This window comes from Rhea pennata, chromosome 1 (assembly GCF_028389875.1).
Source record: "Rhea pennata isolate bPtePen1 chromosome 1, bPtePen1.pri, whole genome shotgun sequence".
NCBI classification, from domain to species: domain Eukaryota; kingdom Metazoa; phylum Chordata; class Aves; order Rheiformes; family Rheidae; genus Rhea; species Rhea pennata.
In genome coordinates, this window is record NC_084663.1 from 107,437,426 (window position 1) to 107,456,868 (window position 19,443).

The window sequence follows — 19,443 nt, forward strand, 5'->3', positions numbered from 1 at the left end:
AAATCACTACTGGGGAGACAGACAATTCATCCTTACTATACATTGTCATAGTTGTGTTCACTTCAAAATGCAAATTAATTGATTACTGGAGGAGAAATTAGGTAATGAGGTTCCAGAGAACATAAATATTTGAGCATGTTTTTAAATACATTCAACTATGTGTGTATTGAGAGGGGAGGGGTTAGTGAAGGAAATATACCCAAATAAACATGTTCGATTTTCTATTGTATAACATATCAGCCTTGCAAATTCATACTAATTAGTGTTTTGAGCTTTCGTGGTGTTACTGAATCTTTGGCACCAGATGAATAAAATGATTAGAAAACTTTTTTATGATCTTATTGGTGCATTCACCCATATCAAAGACAGAAATTTATCTTGCTTTAGCAAATCAACAGATTTCTTTCTTCTGCAAAATGTTTTTGGCAACACAGATGGAGAACACAGCAGTCAGGGCCTTGCTCAAAGGCGCCAGATAACTGAATGGGTTACTTCCTACATTAAAACCAGCTTGTTGACTTGGCAAAGAGCCCTGGTCAAGTAATACAACCAGTGCTGCTGCCATTTGTTAATTCTGCATAATTAAACACCAATTATACATAGTATTGTTTTGTAGCAGGCTCCTCAGCTGGCTTTTCTTTATTATGACTCTGTGCCAGTTTCCTTCCTTATTACTAAAAATTACTTTTTATTTGTTATTGTAATTAGGAGGTTTAAAAGATATCAAATTTTTCTAAAGCGAGAATAGCAAGTGATTGCGGAAGTTGGCATATCATTTCGTAGGGAAGACACTGCATGTAATAGATATTTTGATTTTTTTGTGTAATATGAGGAATCTGTAAGGTAATATTATAGGGCTGCCCAGCACAAGCCTATTACTGAATAGGCAATAATAAATGAATGGATTTACAGATTATTTTCAAAGCCTGTCTTAAAAAGACAAAGAAATTCAAATGTAAAACCAATATTCATTTCATAGCACTTTTATCCTTGTTCAGCAAGGCAAATAACTGTGCCATTGACTGTGTGTTTAAGTTCTCTTTTAGCTCAAATACGCTTAAATGGAGTGCATGCTTAACTGCTATTAAGAAATAAACCTAAGTATATGTTTAATATTCTGCTGAACTGGGAACATTTTATACATCCAATCATACTACCAAGTATTTGGGGACTTCATAACATAAGAATGCATTCACTGTCTTGATGCTTTAAATTGTGGTGTTCTTAATGATGCGGCTCTATTAGTAATGATGATGGATAAATTTAAAGAGAGGTTCTACCTGTTTTGCTGTCTTAAAATGGAAATTGTGGAATGAGACAAGCAGAAAGTTGAAGGCAGATTTTATGCTTATTTAGGGTTTATATCTTTCCCCCAGTACTAATGAATATATTTGTTCTAAGGACTAAATATTTATTTTTCAGCTACTTAATTTAGGAAAGATCTTTGTATAAAGAGTTCACGTGATCTAGAAAATGCTTTTCCCCTCTCTTTATGATTGATTATGTAGCAATACCACCAGAGGGTACCTTACAGTCAAAATAGGCTTGGGAACTGTCTAGGGTCTTTACATGCATATTACACAACCCATAAACTTTATTGGAGGGGAAAAAAGAGAAACTGTAGCAATTGATTGTCATTAGAATTTAAAAGCTCACGAGGGAAGTTAATTGTGTCTATGGCTCTTAATCCATGGACTATTCAGCAGTCACGTGCATGCTGAATCCTTATGCTGAATATCCTCATGGTCTTTGCAAGATGAGGCTTTTGATTCATGTTACAGTTATGTGAGTGGACCATTTCAAGTTGTAATTGTCACCAAAGTAAGCCATTGCTTATTTCTTTGTAAGGAAAGGTCAACTGTTTCAAATCATCTTTTGTTTGTTTACATTTTAATTATAATTGAAATGTAAAAATGAATGATTTAAGGGTTGCTTACAGATACAGTAGATAGGAAACAACATTAGTATATTATGTCATTTTGCAACTGCATCAAACGTAGTGGAATTTAAATAGCAATGCAGCATTCTCACCGTAGAAAGCTTCTTTTTTGCCTTTCAACCTGAAGAAAGTATTTTAGAGAGAACATGAATGAGAAATGCAACAGAGAATCCTGGAGAGAAAGTAAAAGTGCAGAAAGAGAGGAAGAAAACACCTTTATTCCTCACTGGCAATTCTTCTAAACACCTCTGAGCTCTGCAATATTACTTATTATGGATATTACAGTAATGCCCCAAATATGGCAGGTGTTAAACTGTTTACCTGACATGTAGCCCAACCTGCCCTGAGCTTCAAAATGTTAGTGTGTATTCTAAAGAGTTAGAATTAAGCCACAGTTCGCCAAATGTTGCTGAAACACATAGCTAATTTTCTGGAAGTTAGTATCATTGGTTTCCATAGAATTGCTCAAAGAGCCGTCCCCAGTCATTTCACTAAGTTAGTGCTTGAAATTACCTGTATAAGTCCTGTTTTGGATCAAGATAAGTGGACTATATACATATATATACACACACACATATATATACACATGTAAAAGCAGATTGCAGAAGCCTAAAGGATGCACCTTGACTTATCTGCACTAAATGTCCATTTTTATTTATATGCACATATATATATATATTTATTTAATATATATTTCTATATACACATTCTGCTGTGCATCTGAGTGCATCATGATATTCCATTGATAAATTGTAGAACAGTGTGATAAGTTGCATTTATAATACACCTGGGAAAGCTCCCCTACAGCCATGCCATTAAGGCAAATCGCCTGGAGTCACTGCTAATAGTCTTTCCAGGATCAAAGGTTGGAGGTCACCTGGCTAACAAACCATGGAGGTTAGAAACAGCAGCTTTAAACTATGAGAAGGGATGGATCACTTGGGAGAGCACTTGCCTTAAGTCATCGAAGGTCCCACGACACTAGGCCTTAATAATGTGCAGTTTAATGCCTGGAAAGGCCATCTCAGACTAGAGCTGGAGTTTTTTAAGCTAATTATTTTTCTCTGTCTTCTGGACTCAAAAATAATTCCTCTCCTCCTAACTTTAGAAGAAAAAGGACACGTAGAGGTGCCAATATATTAAAAATAACTTTGAAATGATGTTGGAGAGATGATTTGTTGCAGTAATGATATGTGCAAACCCCATTATGGCGTTTTTTAATACCAAGATGTTTTATATGGACGTTGTCTTGAGTGTATTGCAGGTAGCCCAACTTCATGAAGAAAAAATATGTAGACCACATCATTATACACTCTTACTAAATTAGACATTTTGATACATTTAAAAGCTTCCTAACTCCTTCAACTAGAAAATAGGAACCTGTTGGGGTTCCTTCTCTTAGGATCCAGATGATCCTGGAAATCAACTTGGTGGTAGGGCACTCTTCTGGGCAATAGTTAGAGAACGAACAAACTCATTTTGCAGTCCATTTCGTAATACAAATTCTACAGAACTTGAGTCAACAGTCTTAGGTAAACAGATGTTTTGCAGAAGTGGGTTTTACATTCAGTGAGACTGTGGGAAAGGGTATTTCAGGTTTGTATTATTTCAGGATTGCACTGAGTAGTGTTGCAGAACGTCATGTTCAAATGTTGATAGGGGCTACCACTAATATACAATGTGCAGTACCACGAAAGTACCAGAAGCAATTATGACACTAGTTAATGGTAATACCAGAAACTAAATTATCAAGATGTACTCTTCATGTTGGTAGGGGTAGTTAGATTTTGTAATTTAGGAATCTCATGCAAAGAAAGCTGTTTTTAAGCAGTCACTTGACCGTGGAAGAGACTTGCACTTAAGAGTACTGTTAATATTTATATATTAATATTTCTCTTCATGTAGAAGAAAATCTCTATCATTAGGTCTAAAACATGAAGAATGTGATGTGAGATAAATTACTCTTCAGAGCAGTGGTGAACTTAGGCTTAATGAAAGTATAGGAGTTACAAGATGCAGCAGTTGCTGTTTCTAAAGATATAATTGCAATGCAAATAAAAGGTTCCCTTCAAAGTGGAGGATTACTATAGTAAGAGTTGTACCTACGTAATCATTAAACTTTCAGTGGGTTAAGATGGCTAAGTGGTTAAGAAATATCTTAGGTAAATTTATGCCCATCTTTTATTCCCTTGTCAAAAGACCTTTTGAGGTTTTAACAGAAACATTTTTGATTCTGTACTTTATAAAGCCATTGCACACATTTCAAGTTGTTATGGACATTTATATTTTACAATTTAAGAGTCTTTTATTCCTATTTTGTAAACTGGATAAAGAAAGGCTCATGGGGAAAATCCACAAAGGTGTCTGGCATCTTAATACACATCTGGATTCAAGTACTATTGATTTGATTGTGGTCACCCAGCAAGAAAGTGACAGAGTAAAATACCTGATTTCAGAAGTTAGCAGTTGAGACAGTTTCCAGGTTAGCAATCTTTCTTTCAAAATGTCTGTCTGTTCTTAAAACTTCCTTTTCTTTCAGCTCTCTTGATTCCAAGAGCCAAAGTGTTCTGTAAAATAACTTTTCCTTTGTTTTCCTCCCAAAGCAATCAGTCACAAACTGTTTCCTTTATACAAAATGATCCTTTGTCAGCATGACCTTATTTTTTGCAGCACATGCAGAACTTTGTCTCAGCAATCAATTTTCTTCCACGTGCTTACTTACAAATGGCAATAGGACTTAAACTTCTGCTATGTAGGAAGATGGATTGGGAAGAAGAAAGAAAGAAAAACAGAAGATAGAAGAAGATAGCAATCAAAGTCTGTATTATATGCTTGATTTCATATTAGCCATCCAAACATAAACCCAGATTCCGTAGGATTGAATATAACGTTATTTAAATGCATTTGCAAAAAAAGTCATTAAATATGAGTCTTTTTCAGAATATTACAGATGAACTATTACATTGTTTAAATTCATTTGGTGGGAGCAACAAAGGTATTTCATACCTATTAATTCTTTTGTAAGAAAGAGAAATGCTCTTTTGTGAGTTAACCGATTAATTATTTATTGGTCAAGTAATGTTCATGAAGGCAAGAGGTGATGTAAAGCTTCTGTCCCACTTGGGGTGGAGGCGCTTACCTTGTCCCCAGAGCCAGTTAGGCTTGAACATTGAAACTAGTCAACCTTGTGCTATCAGACAGCAGACTAAGAGCTCTAATACCCCAAGATCAGCAGTGTAGTGGGACATCACTGATGAGCTCCTCTCTCTAATGACGGTCCTTATATTAATTCTTGTATTACAGGCTTTTTTTTGTGGAGTTGGAAGTCTTGGTGTTAAAAGTCTGAATAGAAAATAATCTAATCACAAGGGTTTTTCAGATCTCCATCTTTAAAATGGAGATGCTAATAGTACTGCCTCAGCTCATGAGGTTTGGGGGAAAATGTATTAGTGTGTGTTTGCAGAACATTCAGCAGCAGTTACAGCAGTTTTTTGGTATTGAAGAAGTCTTAACTCCTAATTAGTGTTCGGGGTCTATGTGCCTGAGGCACTTTCAGTTCTATAGGACTTTAATTTCTATAGGGCCAAGTCCCTTAGCAAAATGAATCTAGCTTTAGAGCAGGATTTGGAATACAAATTAACAGTAAGGAGAAATTAAATATTTAATGGTTGCATACTGATTGAGCATCATCTGCCTTATGCACTGGAAGAATAATTTGATCAGATCATGGATTAATGACTGAAATGTGCTTGAGGAATCCATATTGAGATCACTTGTGGAAATTCAGTTCTAATTTTTCCAAATTTTTAAGATTCTTCAAGAATCTTCTTAAGGATTTTCATTGTTTTGGGAGTAGGGGGCTGTGCTATAACTGCCTTTTGTCCTGTTGCTGTTGGCTAAGATAACTGGCCAAAAGATTTGTTGAAGGAATATGTACCTGGTTGCATTGACTTGATTGGGATTCAGCCAGCACTTTTTACTATATTTTCAGTGTTTGTTCATTATTGTTTTCTTTCTCATCTCATTTCGTGCCTACAAACCATAACAGTGGGGGAATTAGACTTTCAAGTATCGTTTCTCATCTCAGTTCTGACGATATTAGAGGGATGAAAGTGAAATTGGGGGTTTTCCTCCCCTCAAGACGCCTTTTTTTTTTTTTTTCTCCTGTGCACATGCACGCATGCACACACACATTGTAATCTCGCCTCTGCCCTTGCAGCAGCAGCTGTAGCTCAGCCCGGGATGGGCCACTGCAGAGCTCTCCCCCGAGGCGCTGGCGCGCGGCTCTGACCTCCGCCCGGCTCCCAGCCCCAGCTGCAGGAGTCAGGGGCTCCTTTCAAGCCCGGTTTGTCCCTATGGTCGAATGCTACAGGAGACATCAGCCGGATTTTATTGAGTATCCTGCTAATGGGATCTGGTTCTGTTTTCCTCAAATATCTGTTTTCAGTTTATCTGGTAATATAAATACAAAAAAAATCAATTGTTTCCTTAAAAGCAGCCACATACTGCAGCACATGTGCATGCTCTCTCACTCTGTTCTTTTTCTTTTCTCCAAAGAGCTTAAAGAAATCATAGATTGTCTATCACCTCGCAGCTTCCCTTAGTACACCAACCTTTCTGCGCCTAACAGAAGCTTGTGTGAACATATTTTTCACAAAAATGCATCTTTGGCTTTGTTTGTTTTATTTTCTGCTGACAAAACCAGGTAGTTTCCTTTTGAAAAAAATGCCAGGAGATAAATGAAGAGAATCCATAAAAAGAGCCTTGCCAAGATTAAACTGTCTAAATTTGTGAATAATAAAACAGTAACTAACTGAACTGATCTGAAAATCAAGGATGGATCATCAGTTCTGCTGTTTAGTTGAAAAACCAAAACCAGTTACACAAGAAAGGTAAAGTAGTAGTTACATTTTATAAAAAGGAAGTCAAAGAAAAAACTGGCACTGCTGCCCCTATTTTAAAAAAGACTTATTCTGTTGATAGTTTAGTTTTTGATACTTTATGCTACCTTTATAATTGCATACTAGTCCACTTCACTGTACACCTTTCTTTATAGATTGAAGCCAGTTGTGCAAAGTGCAGAGCATTCTTTCTCCCTATGGAAGAAAGATCATTTTTATTTCTCTCCTTGATCATCCTTTTAAAAAAAAAAAAACAGACAAACATTAGGTTTGGAGTCACACATTCTGCTGTCTGCAGTAAAAAGTCCAGCTCCATGGGGCTCCTGTGAATGAGCTTTTCCCTCTTCTCATATTCAGATAGTGGTAGGATGAAGTAACCACAGTGTCAGATATCTGTTTCATCATTGTTCTCTGAATAATCAAAGGTTCCCAAGCAGTTCAGTACTGTTGGATGTATAGTAAAAGTAGTAGATATACTTAACATGGATCAGATCCTAAGATGGTATAATGCCACTGAAGTCTATTTCAGTTATCTAGTCCATATGATACCATATTTCCTATGGTAATTATACTAATACGGCATGTAACTTCAGTTTGTCAAATCTACTGTATAATAACAATTTTAATTGAAACTTCAAATATTTATCATTGAAACATTTTACTCTGGAATTAATATCTTATGGTAACTTCCAGTTTGGTTGAATGATGTGTATGAAAATGAACACAAAAGGGAATCAATATAGTCATTAACTGACTCACCCACTGGATATGATAAATGAGGGGTCAGCTTAAATTCAAATAAATTTTCTTTGATGCTACACTGTCAGAAAAATCCCCATATGCCCATAGCATTTTTCATCAAACGAAATTTCTTTCTTCTTGCCATTTGCCTTTTTTTAATTAGAAGGACCTTTGTAATTGTCCAAATTATGTTGTTCGTTCAGATTTAGGAAATATGTAGTTCTGTGTCTGAAATTTTAAATAATATTGATAAATTCAGCTGATTTAGGATGAGGGAGAGCTAAGTAGTAGTTTGGGTTAGTCTGATTTTCTACAGAACAAGATTTCTTTCATCACATGGTCTGCATCTTTTGGGCGTCCTCCTCTAATATCTTCTGCACTCACTTGGTAGTCTTACCAAAAAATCTTAAATAAGGACAAAATGAGTCTCAGAACTGTATCTGAACTTACTAATATGAGATGTAGTTACATTTTCTCCCCATATTAGGACAAGATCTAGCCACACACTGACTTCTCTCCAGCCTTTTGGTTTTCTTGAGAAAGATGCCCATGGCTGGAGGCTGAAAAGACCCCAAGAAAGGTTTTGTGTAGGAGTTTGGTTTGTATGACTGGGAGACCAGGACCCTGAGACACACTTAGTCTGAATCTAGCCAAAGTTAATTTTGTTCAAGTTCCATGAAAACTAATGAGAAAAGCTTAAATAGGAGCTTACCTCGCAGCTTTCTTAAGCACAACTGTCAATCAGCAGAAAACTAGTCAACATTCAGTCAGTGCTTAAAGAAGATTTTTTGTTCATTTCAATATTTTATTCAGTTTACCTTTCATCATGGAACATAATTTCCGTTAGGTTGTATGTGACAGTGCATTCTTTTCTGAGACTAAAAATATTTTCAGAAATATAGCTATTTGTCATAGCCATTTAGCAAAATAAAAATTATAGAGAAAACATCTTGGATTTTTGTTAGTCTTCGGGGTGATCACAAAAAGTGCACTTTTTCCAGTGACAGATGTTCCTGTTCTCATTGCTTAATCTTTCTAGCTAAGAAAGAAAAATCTGAAACATCTAACAATTTTAGAAGTTTTGATTGAAGTACACTTGAAGCAGTCTTCATCTCAGATATAACCTCTCTTTCACTGTCTTGCTTATTACACACACAGCCTATTTATCTCCAGTGTTATACATCCGGGATGATATCGTTGTGTCCTCTGTCTCTCTCCAGTCATTAGAAGAAGAACAATCAAGTTTCAGTAGAATTACTGAAAAACTTAAGTAGTGGGAATGATGTGGTGAACTCAGTGCTGTTTCTTTTGTTTTAAAGCTTAAATTTCTCACCGTCTTTTGAGGCAAGTTCTTCTATGTGAGATATTAAATTTGGATAATAAAACAATACTAGTCTACTAAGTGTTGAATGTCAGATCAGTCTTTAGCTGGATTTGTTATTTGATCATGTGTTAGTCCATTTTTTTCATGTTTAGCACCTTCTGACGTTACAGTGTTTCTGCAGGAATTTTCTGTAGTCTGGCCTCTTAAAATGAAAAGAAAAGTTGATTAATTGCCTGTAATATCCTAAAAATACTTTATTTCTTTAGATTCATGTGTTTCTCTTTTATTTTCTTAAATCTCCTTTTTTTCATAATCTTTCATACCAATACTCATAGCAAATTCAATAAAATGAACTTGAAGTTTGTAATACTCTTAAATGTTGTTCCATTTCAGTTGTATGGTAGGAGTTTATTATACCAACAGAGATCATCTTGGACATATCTAGAAGTATTTGATATCATAACATGGCAGAATTCCAAACAAAGAAGCCTGTTAACTTCTGACACTGCACACAGTCTTTTAACTTTAAAAGTAGTGATGACATATCACTGAATTGTGATCTACCAGTTGTTTGCAATTGATGGCTTAAGTGTAAAGGTCTGGCTCTACAATTCCTTCCATATTTTTTGGTGACTTCATCTTCTGATATGGTCTCCTATTTATATTCTCTTCCATATATTTACTTTTAAAGGTAACTATTAAAGGTTCATTTGGATGAACTGAAGTTTTCAACTTGAGATATAGTCTGATTACAGGTTGCCCAATGACTGTGTAGTAAAAATGTTGTCAAAGGACAGTGAATTAGACTATTGACCAAACTGTTACACTTTCAGACCCAGGAGTCCATGCACTGTGCCCAGCAAGGAGACAGCAGATGATTGTGAGAGACTGTGAGATGCCAATTGCAATTCATTCATTCCCACTACCATGCTGAAAAACCAGCTGGACCTTTCCGATAAACTGCCCAATGATACATAACGTTATAAGAAACTTTATTCTGTGTGTCAGTAGATAGAAAACAATATCTAAATAGCACAGGGTTGAATTCTCGACCATTCAAAGCAGGAAGGAGAACCTGAGGGAGTGAGAGCTCATGGGAGCTCAAAGACTGGTGGTGGCTGCCTCAAACCTGCCAGATATGAACATTTAAGGCCACATGCTGTACCTGTAGCCAGTGGGAGGACCCAATTCTCACGGAAGCCAGAATGTCATCTTCCATACTGGAGTGTGAGTGCTGGATAGCAGGCATCCTACCCTGAAGGGATAAAGCATCTACCTCTGACTTCTATTCAGTTTTACACACTCAGATTTCGTGATGAACTCTGCTAGAGGCACTTGAGAGCCCCAGCAATATGGAATCAGTCACTCTAGAAACATATGATATGTTTAACTTTGCTTCAGTAGTATTTCTTATTTCCTGTTCAAAGCAGCTGCATCAACATATTTAATGAAGTTAGGACAAACAAACAATTGGGATTTGCTGAAGAAGTTTTTCGTTCTTGGAGCTATCATTCACACTATCTCTACTGCATTATACTTTAGTTCAGAGATACTAAAGCTGTGATGTAGCTGGCAACAATATACTTTGGAAACTTTATGTAAGTCAAACTGACACAATATGTTCTTAGACATTTGTGCTTCCATTTTCAATTCCATTTCCATTGTGATGATGAATGAGTCCTTTACTGTTAGAAGCCTATTTCTTGATCTCTGGCACCATGGGTTTTCTGGTTGTGTTTTTTAAGGGTAGCATAACTGTTCTCTGACATTTGCTCTTTAGATATTTTTCTGTATCTACTAACATGCAAAGTTGCTTATTAGAAGAATAATTCTTACATGTTATTAGCCAGTTTATCTGAAAGGTCCAGTTGGTTTTTGAACACAGATATGTGATTTTTTTTTTGTACATCTTTACTATTTTGTTACTCTTATCCGTCAAAATATTGATGCATCTGCTTTAGTTATTTACTCTGGCATTGTTCTCATCATATTTGTGCAGTTTAAAACCTACCATTTTTCAGTGTTCCTACCTTATTACTTTGGGCTCTGTGCTTCATGTTATAGCTCTAATTATTTAAGGAGTTCCCATGAATCTATTGAAGGTCCTGTTTTGTTTCAAAATTACTGCCTCTAGCTAGTAATACCCATGCTCAATGTACACAATATTACAAACTGACAATATCTAGAAGTATCTGAAGATCCTTGTAAAGCCCAAATACCCCTTGCTGTGTTGTATGATTTCTTACCTGGTATTAATTTTGCAAAGCTGAAGTCTGACAAGATAAAAGACTTATTGATTGTTATCCTCCTCGGGTATTTCATTTCATTGTAGTTCTATTTCGTCTGGAGTTGTAGTTAATAAACTTGGAGTAATTTTTGACCCTGTACTTTCTTTTGAGGCTTACATTAATCACATTGAGAAATGAGATTCCCAGCTGGAAGATGCTAAAGAACTACTATAAAGTACTAAATTAACTTCCTACCATCTTACGAATCTTTTCCAGTTTAGACTGAGGATTTTTAAGTTGATTGGGACATATGTGTGTGTTTCATTATGACCTAGATAATAATTGCTAATTCTTTATTTGTGGCTCTTTCTCCCATTTCCCTGAAGTATTCACAGCTGTGCTAACAGAACTCTGAATACAGTCAATGGGAGCATTTTGCGGCTTTAACGAGAAAGGATTTCAGCCTAATATCAAATTTTCAAGACAAACGCTTGCATGCTCAATCATTTGTTTTCTTAGGGACATGGTTTTACTAGTGCATAGTCAGTTCAGGTAAATAAGGAAGGGAGGAACACCTATTCTATGGCTTGTCTTCTCTCTAGGGGATGAACTAAAAAATCCTTATTTGTAGTTTACATTTGTTGCTTTGTATAAAACCAGTAGCTCTTAGAAAGAGCTTTGCGGAAAGAACCCCTGTGATCTAATAATGAAAGACAAAAACCTCCTGTAAGTGCTTACCTCCATTTCCTATGAGTAAAAGATCTTTTTTATCTTTAGATTAAAAAAAAAATAAATAAAGACTTGTGCTGTGAGAATTATTTGATAGCTATGAGTAATTCACTCTCTTGGAAGGCTAATAGGAAAGGAAGTACAATATACAACTACTTTGCATGGATCCATCCTTGTGATCTAATGACACTTGCAGCTTTCTATAAATTTACTCTTGTAGAGCTGTACTGATTGGTATAGTATGTTTTTTAACTCCATGTCTTTTTTACAAAGTCAGTGTGAATATTCTTATGCATTGCAAATTGCCTTGTACTTTGCAATGTTCCCTTCAAAATCATCACTGTGTGCTCCTTGTTAAATTACTTTTCTTTTAGGCTATTGGTTAGGCCACAGAGATTCTAACTGTATCTATAACCTCTGTAACAGGGTTAAGACCTCTTTTTTTTTTTTTTTTTTTTTTTTATCATGAAATTATCCTGTTAAGTTACAGCATTTTCACATCTCTACTTTTGTGCAAAGTAGAGACTAAAATGGAACGTGAGTGGCTTTAAAGGAAAGAGGAAGAGGACCTTCGTGGCCTGTCATATCTGCTGACTTTCATGTGAAACCCAAGGGACTGCATAAGTCAAAAAGGAAGGGAAAGCATAAAAAAGCAACAACAGGACATGTCTCCTATTAGAAATCCATATGCTACAGGTATCAGTAATCGCTTTGTGGCCAAGGTCACAGGTGGGAGGTAGAGAACATATGTCAGCACTGAAGCCAGAGGTAATAGCAACATGGCTCAAAATGCCCTCCTGTTATTACTAAATGAAAGAAGAGAAAAACAAAACCAGGACAGCTAGGAATGTAGCAAGGAATATGTCCTGACTAAAGGGCCTGGGATTCTTGTGGTTTTAAAGAGACTTTCTAGCTTATATATCAGATTTAATAGACTTACCTAGCATGCCAAAGTGTTCTCTTTCAGGATAGTGCATTAGTGTAAGTATGTCTATTCTTTCTAAAAACAAGTACTGGCCTACGCTGATTAAACATTGTTTTTCATGCTGATTTCTGCAGATAGCCTAGTAAAATATAAATGACACAGACATGTTTCAGATACGTATTTGACAACTCAGATGGTGACTTTGGATATACAAAAAACAGGAGCGTGAGAAAAGGCTTTCTCAGCTCTAGGACTGTATGTGTCTCATTCAATATTAATTTTTACAGTAATTTTATTTTCAAAACGTGACTACAAGGCAGTTGGAGTGTTGAACTGGTTTCTATATTTTCATTGTTTGTGATTAACAAGGGAAATTCATAAGCTTTCCTAAGTATATCACTCAGCTGAATAAAACAAGAGGTAGTTAAACCTTGTGGCTTTCTTGGTGTAATTCCAGTTCACAGAGGTAGACCTACTTTGCAATCTTGAATTAAACAGAGAATGAACCCAGTTCTGTCCTCTGGTTTTCAGGTACCAAAACCATAAAGCAGCTGCAAAATTCAGCCTTGCATGACTAAAGTAGTAGAAGTGGCAGGTCCTTGGGTTAATGACCTAAGGAGGACTGGGTGTAGTCTCACTGAAGTCTATTGTAATGCTTAGGCAAATATCGCAAGGAAAAGTCTGGTGAGTGATTGGAACTGGAGAACAGTCTAGGAAGCCTGTAATACCTGTTCCTCAACTGTATGTGGTGTCAACTGGTATTATTTAAGTGTGTGTTCCCAGAGTCAGCAGAACTCACATGGAGAACATGTAGGTTCACTTGGAAGAAAGCAAAATATGGGAGTCTCTAAAATTCCTACACTAAGGTCAAATTGCAAGCTTGCAATAAAAAGAAAACACAAAACCTTGATGTTAAAAGAGGTTACTTTAAGAAGCGCCGTGGCAAATAACTCTTGTGTGTATGCCATATTGAGCCTAGTCAAGATGACTGGCAAACACTTCAAAATACATCATTTATTTCTGTATCTTGTGGAAAAAGCTTACCTGTTGCCTTAGAGAAGACAATTCTGTTATAAATCTGGTTGTCCCTCCTAAGCACATGGCTGCTTGCCCTAATTAATCATCATGCCTTATAGAGGTTAGTGATGGGTCTCAATCTACCTGTGCAACTAAAGCAGCTGGGGCCACCACCTGTTAACTCACTTCAAGCCCCACTTAATTAGCCTGCATGGCTGTTACCTTTGGTTTTGGCTGGAAGGGAAAGCAGTAGTAGCAGATGCAGAACATAAAAGATGCGAGAGTGCCAGAGGAGTGTGCAGAACAGCAAGTCAAGGGGTGGGGAAGTTCAGAGGAGACAAGTGATGCTGGATTTTTTTTTTTTTTTTTAACAAGACTTCATTATGCTGCTCCATAAATGTATTTGCTGAGTCTATGTTGAAGTTGCTAGTACCTATGCTTACTGTCTATTTTCACAATTTAAAAAAATGTCGAAAATAATTTACTAGCAGTGTGCTTTTTAATACCAGAAGTCCTCATTTACTCTTCAGTGAGTTAAAGGCTGAGATTGAATGAATCCTGAAAATGAAGATGTTTAAATAGCATCCCGAGCTTTTGTCAGGATTTCAGCCGTACACAGAGTTCTTTGAAGACCATCTATAAAAGGTACTCAGTGCATTGGAGAAGCTCTCCTGTGCCTTGTTTTAGAAGAATTTCTTTGTAAGTTTTTTACACCACTGAGTAAATCCATTCTCACCTGAAATTTGTCTCTTGTGCATACAGAATAACATTTTTGTACCTGTGCTTGGATGCAGAAGTGTAAATTTTATTTTTAGAAATACATGTTGAGTTGGCTATCCTTATAATAGCTGTTAATAAAATTCATCCTTGTGGATTTTTTTTTTTTTTTTTTTTTTTTGTAATTCATTTGTGCCAAATTCTCAGATTAGAGTCATTATGTTAGAACAAATTCTTACTTTTTCCCCTTAGTTTAAATCTTTTTTAACTTTTAAGATCCATCAGTTGAGCCAACTGAGTAGTATAAACTTTTAATGAAGAACTTTTTAATTACCTGTGGAGATTCTCAGCTGGTGTAAATGATCAAGTCTGCATAATGCTATCCAATTTAAACAAGCTACAGATCTGGCTGCATGTCTCTGGAAATATGTTATATTAAATCTTATTAAAATTAATAGAATATTTTATTTTGGCTAATATGAAACATTAATCTGAACAATATCCTTACTATTCTTATCTAATCAGCCATGTGCAACACAGGTTTCTGAAACAGCATTTATGAATTTATGAAACAGCATGTGAGCATTTATGAAACTAGTGATGGTCTAAGGATTAGTCCCAACTCTGCACATAGCTTGAAGTTTTTCCCCTTCTGCTCCAGATCCGAAGAAAAGGTCTGCATACTTGAAGGTTTGTCTGTGTTTTTCTAAAAAAGCAAGTGATCTTATGTAATACATCTAGAAAAGTGTAGAAAAGTTAGTTCCCATAGATTTGATGCATGGTACAACTTAAACAATAGTTCTTGCTTATATACTGTCTTTGCTTAACTATGCTCTGATAGCATAAAATGTCTCATAATGTCCCTTAAGACATATGATAGTGTATTTTCACTATAATTCTGATGAAAACATAGAATAAATCAAAATATTCCAGATAACAATGGCATTGCAAAGAGCTGAATCCCAAACCTTGTGTCTTCTTGGGTAGTATTTGTAGTGAAAATAGGACAAACCTGACTGCTCTTTTAACAGCAGTTGATTCTGGGTTTGGGGTGAACTTTCCTTTGGTGCCACAGCCTTAACATCATCCAGCAGGAAAAAAAAATACTAATTTACTTTCTCATTTTGGTTTGATGTGGTCTGTGGTTTGATGTGGTCAAAGTTGTTTTGTTTTTGTGATGTCTCTTCTTGAATTCCTGTAGATCACTAGAAAGGAATCAATGGGAATTGATCCAATTTGTAAAACACAATTCTAATATTGATAATAGTTTATATTCATTCACTCTGCCTAATCTTTTATTAATGGTCATCTTCAAAATGCTGTTCATAGTCTTTCCTCTAAACTTTGTACCCTTGAGCTGATGATGGTCATGAAATTTTGATTAAAACAATAACAAGATACTTCAAAGAAATAATTAAGTTATATATTTTGGAATTAAATAAAGCAAGAGTTATGATTGTTATAGCCAGACATTTTTCAGTAGATGACTTTTATTTCAGATAAACTATGATCACTGTTAAATCTCAGATGAATGAGATTTCTACAACAGTAAGAAGTTGTAGCTATTTAGGTCTTTTTAGGTTTTATTTATGTCCCCCAGGAAGATGGGCTGGAGCATCAACACTGAATCATTTGGGGACTTTTAAGGATGCATCTTTAATAACATGTCATTGTCATGTAGGCATATTTCCTTGGTACAAAACAAGCAATAACTGATGGCACCTGTGAAAGTATCTGAAAAATATCGATAGTGATCTCAATATGAATAACTGAGCCATAGTTAAAAGAGTGTTTAGTGTTGTTTTTGAGAATTTCACCAAGCAGTTGTCAAAATAAATGTGAATACTCATTTCAGGATATTGTAGGAGCTGAGGTGGTGAGTAACAGTAATAGGTATTTAGTATTTGTATTCTCTGAACATGTATTAGACCTCTTGAATCAGTTTGTTAGACAAGTCCATAATGTCTGAAAGCAGACTGAGTGAAATTGTAGTCTTCATGTGTGTATTAATCAAATGCAGTTCAGCTTCAATGAGCTAAGATTTTCTTCACAACATCATGTATTATTTATTTAGAGTTCCTGCAAAATAGATACCATCATGAAATTAAGATTCATATTAAATGATAAGTATTTTTATTACACAGTTCTCTAGTAATTATTTTTAGAATGCCATTTTTTAGCAATTTATAAACTAAAGTGTAATCGAAAGTGTTTAATGGCTTTCGGTGCAGCCATGTAAAGTGGGGGAATTTAACAGGTTTCAGTGGAAGTTCCAGTGGAAAGGTTGCCCACGTTCATCTAAATCTTTGAGGCTGTCCCAGTGCAATAGGGTGACCGAAAGGTGCTGAGAACTCTGTGATAAGCCCCAGTCCCTGTGGCCCTCTGTGTGCGCTGTCGGTGCTTGAGCTGCACCACCTGAGCAGCAAACTGCTCCACCAAAAATCTAGACCACCCAGTGCTGGTAAGCTTAGCCACCCCTGTTAAGTGAAAGATTTTGTTTGTTTGTTTGTTAGATATATATATATATGTGTGTGTGTGTATATATATATATATATATGTGTGTGTATATATATATATATATTTTTTTTTTATAATGCAGTTAGGTATTTTGCCTTACCTATACGCACAACTTACACACAACTTTTCTGGAGAGCGCCTTGACCACAGAGCTGTTTTGAGGAATGGCTCCGTCGGTCTGTTCTCTGAATCCTCTACCACTTGACGTTACCGTGAATTAGATGTTCATTAAGCAAGTGTGAGAGCATCTTATTATAGAGCATTTATAGTGCTTTTCTGAGGGATGAGCCACTGAGTTCAGCTGTTGCTTAGTCTCAGACTGCACAGTAAGTTTTTCATATATCAGGTGAATTAGTTTATATAATTAATTTCTTTAATTTTGGTGCATGGCAACTGGTTCCAAAAGTGTAACAATCTAAAATTACTCATTATTTTTAGCAAAACCAATCGTAAAATTGCCTGATCCTTTAGCAAGCAAGTAGTAAGAAATGCATTGCATCTTAACATTTAGGCCCTTTAGCATACATTCAACGTATTGCCCTAGCAGCAGTCTGATGGTGAAATGTGCCATTCAAGCCAGAAGAACTCACTGTTTTTAAGTTTTGTCAGGGACACTCAGAAAGACAGAGCTTGATCTCGTGATGCAGCTGAAATTAAGCCCAGTGCAAAGGGCCAAACCCCTAAATGTAGGACCTGAGCACAGAACGATCCTTCTGCGAAATGGGTAAACTGAACTGTAATGAGAACTGAGCTTCATTCATTGTCACTAGTGAAGTAATTTCCAAACAAAGATCAACTATAATTCCACAATTTCATTTGAACATCACATTCAGTCAAAAACTAGTATTTCTCAGAGAGTCTGAGAGTGAATGGTGTTTGTGTGCTTTCGGATTGTAAATGAAGTGTGTTGTCATTAACAAATATCATGTGAATACCAGTACTGTTGAAAAGAAGCTAATCCCCTCATTTCCACCAGTGGAAGGATTCGAGGCCAAGATTTCCGTGACTGAATGGTTGCAACTAGTTGTAGTCTAATTTTTAAAGCTGTTACTCTCGTGTCCTGTGGGCTGTAGTCAGTGCAGAGAATTCCTGAAATGAAGGCTGCTCTTATTTAAAAACCAAGGTGAACCTCACTGAAGAGCATCAGCATCAATGTTTGTGTGTGAGATGTCTCCGCTTAGGAGGGTTGGCCTATTGCTGAGAACATCGTATGCTAGGGGGCGTCTTGGGTAAAAAAGAGCAATCCGTTGCGTTATTATATTTTGCACAAATTTAACCGGCACGTTGGACACTTGCGTGATTTTCCCTGCCTCTTCCTTATTCTTAATCGTTTTTGAGCGTAGTGTTGGGTAAGTCTCCTAGAAGGCAATTAATCTCGCAAAACGATGATCAGCAGGTTCGTTGTTTGAAACCTCAGTCTGAGCTTTTTTTCAGTTGATCTTAAGCATTTGCCCGAACGCAAGTAGGCAGAGGCTCTGATCCTGAATTTAATGAAAAGTCCCATCCTTCTGTCCTTCACTGCTGTAATTTAAAACTCTGACCCAGTCAACACTTGAATGCAAATAAGTGAACAGTCTGGAGAAGCCTGATGTGGAGCCACTCGCTCTGCCACCGCTTCCAGAGCGGGTGCTCAAGATGCACGTGGCCCTGGCCACTAGCGGGCCAGCAAAGATGAATGGATCCGTAAATGAACATATTTCACTTTTTTCATCTACCAGGAGCACCACCTTGGGGAGAGGAGGCTGTTTTTTGTTTTTAATTTGCCCAATAGAAATTTAAAAAGGCTTGCGATCCATTCTTTTAATTCATCAGAAATCCTTTTTCGAGCGAGTCTGCTTGTCTAGATTGGTCTTGAGGGTTATTCTTTTTGTTAAAGCAATTCCTTAAGGAGGTATGAGTTTGTGAGGATGCTCTCTGTCTATGATCACTTTTAGAGAAATGGAGGCAATTAATACTTGGCATCATATTTTTGAAAAAAAAATAGATTGCCTGAGGTTGTAATATTAGCATCTAAAAAAACTCCATTCTAATGGATAAATTCTAATTTAATATCAGTCAAAGTTATTTGAAGCATTTTGTGAAGCTTCGGAATGATTTTAGTGGCATGTACATTTTATTAAAAAGAAACCGTTGTTTTCAGTCATTATGGAGGTGAGTAAAAACCACCTGTCCTATTCATGGTCTTTAAAATACTCAGTAAATTACCTGATACCTGTCAAGAAGTGTTCTTAGTTAGAAAAAAGGTATATGCAACCAGAAATACCTATTGCCGTGTTATTGATACCGATATTCTTGCAAGTAGATTTGCCCCCTGCAGGTTTTTTATAACAAAATATGAATGTTTTCTCTTAGCGGTCATCATTTGCCATCACGTTATCGAGAGTAAATTAAAAACAGAACTTTAA